Source organism: Cavia porcellus, unplaced genomic scaffold, assembly GCF_034190915.1.
Source record: "Cavia porcellus strain 051 isolate PalLab524CR breed Dunkin Hartley unplaced genomic scaffold, mCavPor4.1 scaffold_24, whole genome shotgun sequence".
Taxonomy (NCBI): domain Eukaryota; kingdom Metazoa; phylum Chordata; class Mammalia; order Rodentia; family Caviidae; genus Cavia; species Cavia porcellus.
In genome coordinates this window covers 12,060,927-12,073,565 of record NW_026947507.1, presented here as the reverse complement: position 1 = coordinate 12,073,565, position 12,639 = coordinate 12,060,927, and the positions used below count along the sequence as shown (strand labels likewise).

Sequence of the window (12,639 nt, the reverse complement as noted above, 5' to 3'; positions counted from 1 at the left end):
CAAGCTTAATTCTTTCCTTTCAGTCACTAAAGCTTAGTGTATTTTATTTATCTTTCTTTTGGATACTGAACAGGGCCTCTGCAGTGATCTACATCACCAATCCTGTACTATTTTATTTTGAGACAGATTTTCACTAATTTGCTAAATTGCCCAGGCTGGGCTCAAACTTCCAATTCCCCTGTTTCAACCTCCCAGAGTGTTGAGATTACAGGCGTGTGTCACTACAAGTGGCAGTTATTTCCATTTTAAATGTTGTGCTATTTGGCCTCACAGAGCTGCATCAAAACTCTTTTTTCCTTTTGAAGATGTTCCATGACTTTTTCTCCAGTAAACCTTGTCATGAATTTCGTTACCAACTCGCCTGATGTTTCCATGCCTACAAGCCCTGTTTTCCCAGCTAACTGTCCTCAGGCTGGCAAGTGGGGGACTGACTTAACTCCTGAAGCATTTGAGCTTTCTGAAAGATTAAATGGCCAGGAGCATGCCCACAGATCCTCCACGGTGTTCTTTGTCAAGGTCAGGTTCGTGTTTCTTTACAAATACGATGATTTTTCTGTCTTTTTCTGAAATATAGCATCCATCAGAGAAGACAAAGGCTTGTTTTTCCTACCATCCCTCCTTCCCTCTAAGGCTTTGATCTCCAGCTGCTTTTAGGAGGATTCTGCTTTCTAGAACTTTACCTGTTCTGAAAAATGCCTAGTCTTTGAGCTGCTTTGATGATGCTTCCCGTGGTGTTTGACGCTGAGGACTAAAATTAGAAAGATGAGCCCTGGAGAGTTCTCCAAGGAAATAAAATCAAATAACGTAACTGGATTATTCCTGGTTAACTTGCAGATATCCGTGTGACCAGACGTCTACGACTGATGGTGAGATCATTTCCAGTCGCGTTTTAATCTGTTGGCAGCTGGCTCTGAAGCTGCTGTAAAGAGTCTTCCTCCCAAGACATCCACAGCCAGTGCTGCTGAAAGTTTGTTATTAGTTTGTCATTCTGACTTCCATGGGTAACTTTGTATCATTTATTTCCCTTGCTTTTCTCCTTTCTGTCTCTTATACTGGGGTGGGGGTGTCGCTCTACTTTCTCACAGTGGTTGCTAAGGGAGAATCTTTTCTGTTTATAGGCTCCTAACAAATAGTGGCAGCTGAGAGACAAATATGGTGTTGTGTTTTCAGAAAGGAGATGGAAGGGGGCCAGCAATTAGTAGGCTCCAAGCACAAAGACTCACAATGAGGCCTTTGAGAGTGCTGGCTGGCATTACCCTTCCATAGATTGCTTGAAACAATTCAAAAAGGTGTTTGCGTTATGCTTTCAATGGCAAGTTTATTTCCAGAAATCAGCCAGCACTGTAAAACTTGATAGGACTGTAAAATAGCAGAGTCTTTTTTTGGATCTCAAAGAAGCTTTGGCTTCACAGGAGCCAAAACTCCATGTGAGTTGTGTCCATTTTCAAAACAAGATTATTTGACCTTTAGGTCAGAGGCTGGAATGTCACAAACCAATAAAGGGACAGGTTTATCCATGTTCACCTTTCTTGCTCCTTTATTTGGGAGGATTTGCTTCATTCTTTGTTGCCCTGAGCAGGATGGTGGTGGCTAGGCTGTAGTTTAGAAAAGCTTTTTGCAAAGAAAACAGAAGGTAATGATGTCTTTCTGTATAGCACCACTATGTAAGAGGGTGTTATGGTCTGAATGTGTCCCCAAAGTTCAGCTTAATACTTTATACAGTCTTGAAGGCTCTGCTCTTTTGAATGGATTAATGTCATTATAGCTGCAATGGGTTAGTTACCACAGGAGTGAGTTCCTGATAAAATGATAAATTTAGTCTCTCTCTCTTTTCTCTTTCTCTGTCTGTCTCTCTGTTTCTCTCTGTCTCTCTGTGTCTGCCTGTCTGTCTTTCTGTCTCTCTCTCTCTCTGTCTCTCCCTTTCTCCCATTAACCTTGGGAGAGCACAACAAGGATGCCTTGTCCCTTGTAGCCTTTGCTCTGCACCCTCCCAGACTCCAAAAATGTAGGAAATAGATATCTGTACTTTATAAATCATTCTGTCTCAGGCATCCTGTCATAGCAACACAAAGCAAATTAAGACAATAATTATCTGGGCTCTTTATTTCATAATTGCCTTACCTGGTGGTTTAAGATGGGCCATGAAATGATGGTTTTGGAGAAGAGGGCTACTGGGAATGGGCTGAGCTTTTCGCCTTTAGTCCAGGGCAACAACATATCAGAATTGCAATGGGTGATGGCTGTGGTGATGACAGTGGGTAAGGAACAAGTGACTAAATGCTGGCCACTATTCTAAATGTTCTTTGCGGGAATATATAAACTCAGATTCCACAGAATGCTGGCAGGTAGGTACTGTTGTTATCCCAATTTACAAGGGAATGAAGGCTATAAACAATTTGTCCAAAGCACACCATGAGCGCTAGACCTGTAATCTGAATCCAGGCAGTTGGTTCAGAGCCATGCTTCATAAATGCCACACTGGGCTGCTTCTGTTGTTGTTCCAGTGATTTTTATAATCCTACTATTCTGATCCCCCCCCCCCCCGCTTTTAAATCAAGAGCACTTTTGGTTCCAGGATAGATGATTTCACTGACTTTGAAGGAAAGAATATCTTGCTTGTCTCTCTTTATCCAAAGCCTTCTTGAGAAATGTCATTGGGGTCGAATCTTGGAATGACTTTGGAGGAAATGCATGGAATTTTGATGCAAATGAAGCATTAGAAGAATTAATATCTAAAATATGAATTTTTTTCAACACAGCACATGGTTCAAAATCTGAGCTCCTCAATTCAGTACCTCAGTTCCACATTTATAGCCCACAAATGATGAAATGATTATTTATTCTGGGTTCCATCTACAAGCATATGGTGGCAGGTAGGAGATCAAGCAGTCATCAACATAAATATGTTTGACTTCCCAGTGGACAGAATTCAGTCTTGTTGAAGGGCTAAGACATATACATGTCAACAAAAGCAGGGGTTGTCACTAAAATGAAAGTTACACTTCTGGTTTGCAAGTCCACTACATCTTCTGACAAGTGATTTTGAAAATGAGTTATTCCTTCATGCTTTTCTTCCCCTAGAAACATCTGTGCAAACTTTCTCTTTTACCAATACAAATGGTAAAATGACACTCATGTGCTTACTCAAAGCAGAGAGATCAACATAAATTTCCACAAACAGGAGACTACTTAAAATAAATTGAATAGAGGCTTATTTTTTATTTTATATTTACTTACTTATATTTACTTGCTTGTGCCATATGATTGTTTCATAAAATGTGCATATTACAATTTTAAAATAGAAATGTAGATAATTAGAAATTCTAAATTCAGTTACTTTTAATATATGTTGAGCATATAATTTATGTGGCAAGGATCTGAGGACAGCTTTGAGAAGTTCTTCATCTGGCAGAGAGAGGGATGGGGATAACACATGGGAGAAGACATACTTGTAGCACGGTTGGAGTACAAACCAACAAACACTCTTAAATCAGCAAGACCATCTTCTGTTGGAAGCCCAAAGGTCCACTGGGGAAACGGTGGGTATGGTAGCGAAGGATTCAGAGGAGGTAATATGTCAGCAGAATTTTAAAGGATTCATCTACTCATTCCCAAGGTGTGGTTGAATGTATATTATGTGTCAGACACTGGAATAGGTGCAGCGTCCATTGTGGTAATAAAAACAGTCCCAGGTCCCCATCAGAGTAGAATGAGTGGATCATGAGCCACAGAGCCTGGATCTGACAAGAGGGGAGAGCATAGGCAGTGATTTTTGTGGCTGGAGTCAGTGTCAGGCTCAGGTGTCAGCAACAGAAGACACCATCATCTTCCAAGAGTCTGGCCAGGACCAGCCATCTCTGATCCAGAGCCCAGAGTTATCAGGTCACCAGCTGGAAGAGGCCAGCAGAGATCCTCTCTTCCCTGCCCAGCAAAGAGGACTCCTTAGGTTTCTCCTGTTTCCAGGTCAACTTAGGAAGGAAGAAGGGAAGGAGGAAACAGTCTGTTAGTGAGTGTACTTTAAGATTAATGAGTGTTCACCAAAATTAAATGGCCTGAAGCTGGAAAAGTATGAAGTAACAGTGATCTCTGAGTTCCTAAAGCATGGTGGGAACACACAAGAGTAATTTGGCAGATTGCATAGAGTATGATTCTGTTTGTGTGAAATATCTAAAGAAGGCAAATAAATCCATGAAGACAGAAACTGAATTAGAAGTTGCCAAGAGCCAGTGGTGAGAAAGAACAGTCGCTGCTAATGGGGTGGGGTTTCTTTTGTGGTGACAAGATGTTCTAGGACTAGATCACGGTGATGATTGCTAAAATGTGAATATACTAAAAATCACTGAGCTGTACACCTTTTCAAAGGAGTGTGGTTTGTGAACTGTAGCTCAATAAGAAATATACAAAGATTCAGTTCATTAAAGCAAACAAGGAAGCCCTGATTTTCTTCACATATCTGAATAGTAGTATGTGTAAAGTTAATCTATGATAATTATTAATCAAATCCTGATTTTTTCTAAATATTCTAAACTTGTATTATGTTGGATCAAAGTTCATATGTAACTTTATATTATACCTAGTGAAGTAACAAACTTCATACAGAGTTCAACTGATATAGGATTCAACTCATCTGCTGCTTGCAGAAAAAACTCTTAGAAAACTGCAAAACTAATGTAATGTACAAGCAGTAGAAAGTCAATGAGAGGTGACACGCACAAATCCACACGAATTGTGAGAGATGATAAACTATTTTCTAAATCAGAGTGCTTGTTACCATCACTGCATCTGACTGTCATTAAACATACTGATCACTACAAATTTTTGAATTTAAAAATTTCATATCTATTTGTATTGTTGTAACAGAAAATTTGTATGTGGGAATAAATTATTATTATTCTATGTTAAGAGTAAAACTGAAAGTGGGACTTTTCCTTTTTAAAATTCTTAAGTTTCTGTAGTGGGTCTGGCTTGAAGTTTCTTAGTTACTCCTGATTTCACCATTTCCTTCAATATTTAAAGTAACCCAGGGGCTAAATCTTGCTCCTTTTACTTTTGTAACATCTAAAATTCTCTCTGGAAGGAGGTGGTGTTGAAATACTCGCGGCATGGATGTCTTGGTTCTTTATCTTAGTCTCTAGTATGTTTTGTGCCCCTTTGCAGGAAGATTGTGTGCATTATAACTGCCTGCAAAGCAACTATAGTACTTAGAAAAACATCAAATGTTGCAAATAAAAATACACAAATCATTGTAACTATTTTCCACTTGTTTCTCTCAATGCCCTTGTTAAATTTTAACATCTTTCTAAGTCTCAGTTCAAAGCTTCATTCTTTCTTTTCTTGTATCTCCTTGTTTTATCTACTTGTACATTTAGGCAGACTATTTCCTAAATAACTTGAATGGAGATAGGATTTCAAAGGTTTTTGTCTTCTTTTAGTTTTTTTGAGTTAAGCTTTTATGTCTTCTAATTTTATCATTCATCTAAATTAATGTCCATGGGAGAAATGTCAATGGATAGACCAAAATGATACTCAATTTTAATATTTGATGACCCCAAAAAATGGTGTAAATGATTTTCTTGAATAAGGCCTCCTGTATCTCTTTGTCAAACTAACCACTGAACCCTTGAACACATTTTTTGTCATTAGACTGAGAGGAACCCTGCATGTCTGGCTGGAGTGGGGAGGAAATGGGTTAGGATATAGCTGGAGGAAAAGGAAAGCCTGACCATTTAAGAAGGTCCTGGAAGACAGTGGGAAAATGGAGAAGAGAAAGAATGGAGAGAGTGAAGTACTTTCAGAGGCATGTGCTTTAAGGAAAATGAACTTCACTTGATCTTAGCCAAAAGACTAAGAAGCAGTCTGGGGTACATTAACTTCAAGAGAGATCTCGACCTCAGTCACATCAAACTAGCTGATGGAAAGGATGCTTTAGCTCCAAGATGTCTTTGCTCTTACATGATGTGAATGCAAAATTGAGACCTGAAGGAGCTGTCGTTTTGTACATAATGGCAAAGAAAGGTGACCTCCCAACAGAGTCCAGTGTCCTGATGGGCCAGGGCTGGAGGAAGGCCATGGCAGACAGTCAAGAGTCTGCAGCCTGGGGGAGCTAACTTGAGGCTGACTCAGCAGGGAGTGATAATCCTTCCCAAACCAAGGGAGAGCAGATCACTAGTTACATCATTCTCAGATTGCAGCCTTGAAGGCCAGGAGACACCCAGAGGACAAAGGACCTGGCCCTGGGGACCAGAACAGGTAGAGGACATCATGCTCTAAGAGCCTCCGTTTTTCTCCATGAGGGTATTGTTTCCTTCTTATCATGCACCAGAGAACTATTTTAGGAAGAAAACAGAAGGAGAACGTAGTCTAAAAGATCAAACATTTTTCATTTTTATCCTGATGAGCAAATATTTTCTAACATGAGTGATAGTGGATTACACTAAATCTTTTGGCCAAAACATATTGTAATATAAATCTATCATATGATAGATATATTTCTGCTATATGTGATTTCTGTTAGCCAGAGGATGGGGATCCAAAAGCCAAAGTAATTAAGAAGTTATACCTTTTAGATTTACTTGACTTGTGTGAAAATTAAATATTTCACTTCACTATAACTTTTTTCTGATATTAAAAGTTATTATTTTAGTTATTAAAAGTTTTAAAAATAAAATATATGATAACTGAAGATATGCCTATAATCACTACTTTTATAAATGTTTTTCAAATCTTATTTCAATAAATAAAAATTCATTTGTTAGATTGAACACTATGAAGCTAGGGATATTTTATTGTTTTTGAGAATAAATTTGTTTTTCTTATAATTTGAGATCTCATTGGGTTAACCTTAACCATTTAATATAGGTACACACATGCTTATACACACAAACACATACACATCCCACTTGTGCTAGGTGAATATGCATACAGGTAAACGTATCTATTCTTTCTTATAAAAACTGGACTGTACTGTTTTGTAATAAATTTTCCATTTAATATGCTGTGAATATCTTTGTACATCATTAGTTTTCTGAGACCATTTTTAATCGATTAATGATATCTGTGATAAAATGTACCACTTAGATAAATAGTAAAAGACATCTACTAGTAAATAATGACTAAATATCTATTGTTGGGTATTTACGATTTTTAATAATTTTTTGACTTCAGAAATAACATGATAAGGGGTCGAGGACTTAGCTCAGCGGCATAAGTGCCTGCTTGGTCGTAAGTTCGATCATCGGTGATCCCTTCCCTCCCCCCAAAAAAAGAAACAACATGATAATACATAAACTTATAGCTCAGTACTTAAACATATTATAATTATTGCCTTAGGATAAATGTATACAAGCTAATATTGCTAGAATAGTGGAAATACAGTATTTTAAAGTTTTTGTTATTAATTGTAAGATTTGTCATAAATTTTATCAATTTACATTCCCACAAACATGATATAAAAAGATAATTTTTGCATGTTTGCAAATTTGCTAGTTGCAAAAGTATGTTATTTTTGGCCCCTCTGGTTGGATGATTATTCACACGCTTAGTAGTTCTGTGTTGCCTTCATCTGTTTTTAGGAATTTGTTCTATCAATCACTCCCTTTGCTATCCACCGTATTCTTGACTGATTCTGCCTTTGCAGTTGGTTGAATTTGCAGGCTGGCCTCTGGTCACTAATTCTCATGAGTTTTTAACCTCAAAACTTGTTATAGATGTCGACTTGTTTGAATCTGTTGGTGTATTTTTTTCTTAAATGTTTATCATAAACATTATATGGGTAGTTTACAATTAGGAAGTTCTCAACGATTTATTTGGCTTTCTTAAACACTGGGGATACTGATGTTCTGAATGTGCTGTTAACTTTCTCAGTATCACAGAACAGGTGAGGACAGGACATAGGGGTTCTTAATGCCAGATTTCTAGTCTGGGTGTGTCTCCATACCCCTCAGATCTAATGGGGCTCTCAAGCTTCTCATAGACTAGATCTCTATGAAGTGGGGGAGCCAATAAAATGGGTATATGCTAACTGGCAGTGTTATATCCTATTTTCTGTTTCCTCCTTTTCAATTTCTGGCATCTAACTCTTTTTATGTCACTTTAAAAGAACTGATGGGCTTACTATAAAAAAATTACAGTATCTCTTTTGCCCAGTATCTCATGTAAAAAGAACTCTAATGATTTAAAACATATTTTAAATGTCATACTTTGACTGTTACTTTCAAACTTCTAAACTGTTAGAACTTGGCATTTGAAGGATGTAACAAGTAAATTCAAATTTTGATGCTATTGTAATTAAAAGTGGCCTAAATGATAACATTCAAAGGAAATGAGGTTAGGGAATTACTATTTCAATGCCAACTATGTGTTAGATTGTATATTTTATTTCCTTTACTTCTCAGATAAGTATTATGTTATATTATTTTATTATACTTATTATACAAGCTAACTGAAGTTGTTACCAGCTCAAGACCACTTTTTTAGAATGCTAAGTGAGCCTGAGTTGCTGAAAAGGGAAAATATTAAGAGAATTCATGTGAGTTGTATTGACAAAACAAGGCATGAATTCTCTTAATATTTTCTCTTTTTGCAAACTCAAAAAGAAAGCTTAGATATTTTAGGATTTGAAATTAACACAGCAATCTTTGTTATTGCTTCAAATCTTTTCTTACAGGGAGCAAAATGACTCCTGAAGTAAGAAGATTATTCAAGCCTCCAGTTAGAAAATAGGTCATCTCAGCTATGTCTCATCAATGTTGACAAGAAGGTTCTGGTTTTCAATACAGCTGTCTAGCAATTTATCTTTGTTAGTGAAACAGCATGCCCATTAATCTATGAGCAGATGTCTACTAAGCTTTTTGTCATATCGTCTGACAGCTGACCAAAGAAATAAGAGCCTGTGTGTGTGTGTGTGTGTGTGTGTGTGTGTGTGTGTGTGTGCTGAGAGAAGTTGGGTAGGTGGGTGGACTAAGGAGCACTGAGCTGAGCGTCGAGGTATTTTAATATTTATCCGTTAGTAGGGGTAAGGGGGAGGGAGAGAGACAGAGACAGAAGCAGAGACAGAGAGACAGAAAGAGAGACAGACAGAGGCAGAGAAAGACAGAGGCAGAGAGAGAGAGAGAGATAGAGAGACAGAGAGGCAAAGAGAGAATGAGAGAGAGAGAGAATATGTAGAAATATTATGAATGGGTGGCACTGGTGTTTTTTCTAGGAAACAGGCCAATGATAAACTTGCTAATTCCAAATTATTTTTATTTGCCAGCAACTAGCTTTTCTTTGCTGAAAGGCTGGATGGAAAATGCCAGTAATTCTAGGGAGAAACCTATGGCGTCAATAATTTTAATAAGCCAACAATTGGATGGTTTGTTTGGGAGTAGTTATTTAAAGGCTTTTTTGTTTAAAAAAGTAGGCACATCTCAAGCTCCCAGGTGGGTCTATGGTGTCATTTTGGGTGCTGAATAACCTGATGTCTGCATCATGTGCTTGCTTTCATTTTGAATTAGACATTCTATATCAATAATGATATCATCTCACCAAGATGAGAACTGTCAAAGAATTTTGCTGCATCTACACTCCTGAGTCTCAGCCCCCAGAGACACTTAGTTGAGACATTGGTGGCATTCAGTCAGGACTTGTCAAAGCAGGATGCCTTGAATGCCACGCTTGGGTGGAATTTTGGTCTTCAAATCCCATTCATTATATTAAACTGTATAAAAAACAGTAGCACGTTTTCATGTGACAGGCTAATGCCTTTGAGCAGTGACAGTAAACAGCTCTACTGGTTGGTATTGCATTATCAACCAAATATTTATGCCAATCAATCTTGAGACCAATTTAACTTGGTGTGATGAATAGTGAGCAAGTCATCAAACAAGCATATCAATGGCTTGCCATTTTTTTTCAAGGAAATTTTTTCTTGGATGAGTATTATCTATTGTTACTTATACCCTGGTTAAGAACACTGATGTTTCATGATTATCCAATGAACACTTCTGAGACTCTTAACGCTTCAATATTTTAATACATCATATATAATGTGTACCATGTGAGTACTTACATACTTAAAGGAGCCCTTGTGAGTGGGATCATTCACCGCTGATTGCTTTCATGTCACCCTCTGTCCCTGCGACAGGGAAACTAGTGGACAACTGAAAATTCCCTTGGAGCCTTTCGAGCATGCCTTTAAGACCAATTGTGTGCAGGTGGTTGGGAACATATGTGGAAAGACAGGAGAGCAAACTAACTGGTCTTTTGGAACTAGGGACCATCTGATGATCTCAGAAGAGTCTGCATGAGGCATTATTGGAAGAGATCCGGGTACCCATTTCCTGCTTTGGTGCTGCATTCTCAGCACCCCTTTCCAAACTGCACAAACATACTGTTATTCCTTTGAGGGTGCCATTACCATGAAAGAAGCCCACCACTCCCCACTGGTGGTGTGATAAAAAACACTGGTGTGATAGTCTGAGTGTTTGTGTCCTGTCTCAAATTCACATATTCTAAATCTCAATGTGATGGCATTTGGAGGTGAAGCTTTTGTGCAATATTGAGGCTGTGAGAATAAAGCCTTTGTGAACGGGATCAGTGCCTTTATAAAAGAAGCCATGAGCAATGCTGTGTCTGATGAGGAAGGGGTCCCCATCCAATATCATATCCGCTGGAGTCTTCATCTTGAGCTTTGCATACCTCAGAACTGTCAGCAGTAAACTTCTGTTGCTTACAATCCTGCTTGTCTAGGAAGTTGCTGAGAGAATAACCTAGAAATGAGTGTTGGACGGTTTTTGTGATAGACCCCAGACAGAGCTGGTCTCTTGAGTTTAGCAAACTCATCAAAAGGAGACGGTGCTTCAATACCTATTCTTGTATATTTTAAGGAGTCCGTAAATTTTTTATTAATCCAAGACTGCATAGAAAGTATTTTATTATGGAAACTTGTACATTCATTGGGATACTCACTTAACTCTGATAAGTATGCAGACATGATATATAATGAAAATGAGAAAATGAAAATCAAACATAAGGACTCATCTCTCTGTGAAGGGAAGTACTACTGTCTCAGACCTTCTGTTGGAGCACAGATTGAGGGGAGGTTTCCTAGCATATACAAGTCTGTGCATAATGGACAGTGAGTGGGAAGCCTGCTGACTTCTTACCTTGGAAACTAGAATTCTGAATTAGTCTTCTGCATTACTGCATATTTTTATTTTTCTTATTTGTTGTAATTTCTCTCTCTCCTCCCCGCCCCCATAGGGGAGAAGGGTGCCTACCCCACAATTATCCCATTATATTTTGTTTTTCATGCAAATTTCAAATTGAGGATAGAATTATGGGGTTTCTGCTGTCATTCTCTGAAACAAGATAGATTTTCTGCATATTTATACACTCAGAACTGGAGAGTAGCATGGAAATGGCCTTAAAAAAAGATTATTAGTCTTGCTGGACTACTATAGTATACCACTACAAACGGTGTGGGTTAAATTTTAGAAATTTATGTTCTCATAGTACTGAATGCTAGAAGTCAGAAATCAAGCCAACAGGGTTGGGATCATCCAGAAGCCTCTCCTCAGTATGCAGATGGCCATCTCCTCTCTGTCTTCACATGGTCTTCTATCTGTGCATGTCTGTATGCCAGTTTCTTCTTACCAGGACACCAGCTCTAACTGGATTAGGGCCCATCCACTGGGCAACCAAAGGCTTCATCTTCCAGTCCTATTTCAAGGCACCAGGGGCGGGGGCTAGGGCTTCAGAGTATGCATTTTATGAGGGACGGACAGGATTCAACCTGTAACACGGACTGAGCTTTTGCTTTGGTATTTAAATACACACCTGGTATTACTATGAATACTGACTAGAGATGACCTTGATATTACAGATGATGTGATAAAAAAGCACACTTGGGTGCTTCAAGTCAAGCCTGTCAAGGTGGCAACATTAAGGTTTTCAGTCAGAGCCCACTCTGGGTTGTCATCAGTTCCCTCTATTTCATACGTCTCTCAAGGAATTGAGAGTCTTTCAACACCTTCCATGAGAACTTCCTAGTAGGCAGACTGGTCTTACTTCACCACCCAACTCTTAAAGCACAGCATTGCCTCTGGAATCACCATAGCACAGAAAGGCCTCTCCGACCCATAAATGCCTTTGTGGTGGACATTCACCTAGCGAGATTTTCCCGAGATGAATGCTTATTTACAAGCATTCACTCAGTTTGCACTTCTTCATGTCTCACAGATAATCTTCTTCCTAGCTGTTGTGTGCCTTACTTCTAGAATTAGGAAAGAGAAGCTGCTTTCTATGGAAGAATTGTACCTGCCAGTCACAGGGCAGGAGACAGAGCCCATTAGGCGGGGCCTCTTGGATCTTTTATTCAGGTTTTTTTTTAAGTTCTCTTTATCTGATTTACAATGTACTTCTCCTAAATCATATGGGTTAGTCTAGGGCAGAGCTCTGACCCCCAACACTCCAGGCAATTTGGGCTGGATCGTACTTAGATGTGAAGCCGTTCTGTGTATTGTGGGAAGGTAGCAGCAGCCCAGGCCTCAACACACAGATAAAATGACAAGAGTATCTCCAGCTGTGACACCCACAGGTGTCTCTGCACATTGCTAAATGTCTCCTGGAAGAGGGACAAAACCATGTGGAGTGTGAAGC

The 12,639-nt window shown here is 38.7% G+C and overlaps 1 long non-coding RNA gene across 1 annotated transcript in view; it reads left to right on the top strand.

Annotated features, from left to right (window-relative positions):
- The first annotated feature begins 408 nt into the window (after positions 1-408).
- Positions 409-12,639, top strand: part of LOC134472658 (uncharacterized) — a 49,078-nt gene continuing 36,847 nt past the window's right edge. Inside the window, exons 1-2 of the long non-coding RNA XR_010042561.1 lie at positions 409-516; positions 835-866. This is a non-coding gene — a long non-coding RNA (uncharacterized LOC134472658). The remainder of the gene's footprint in view (positions 517-834; positions 867-12,639) is intronic.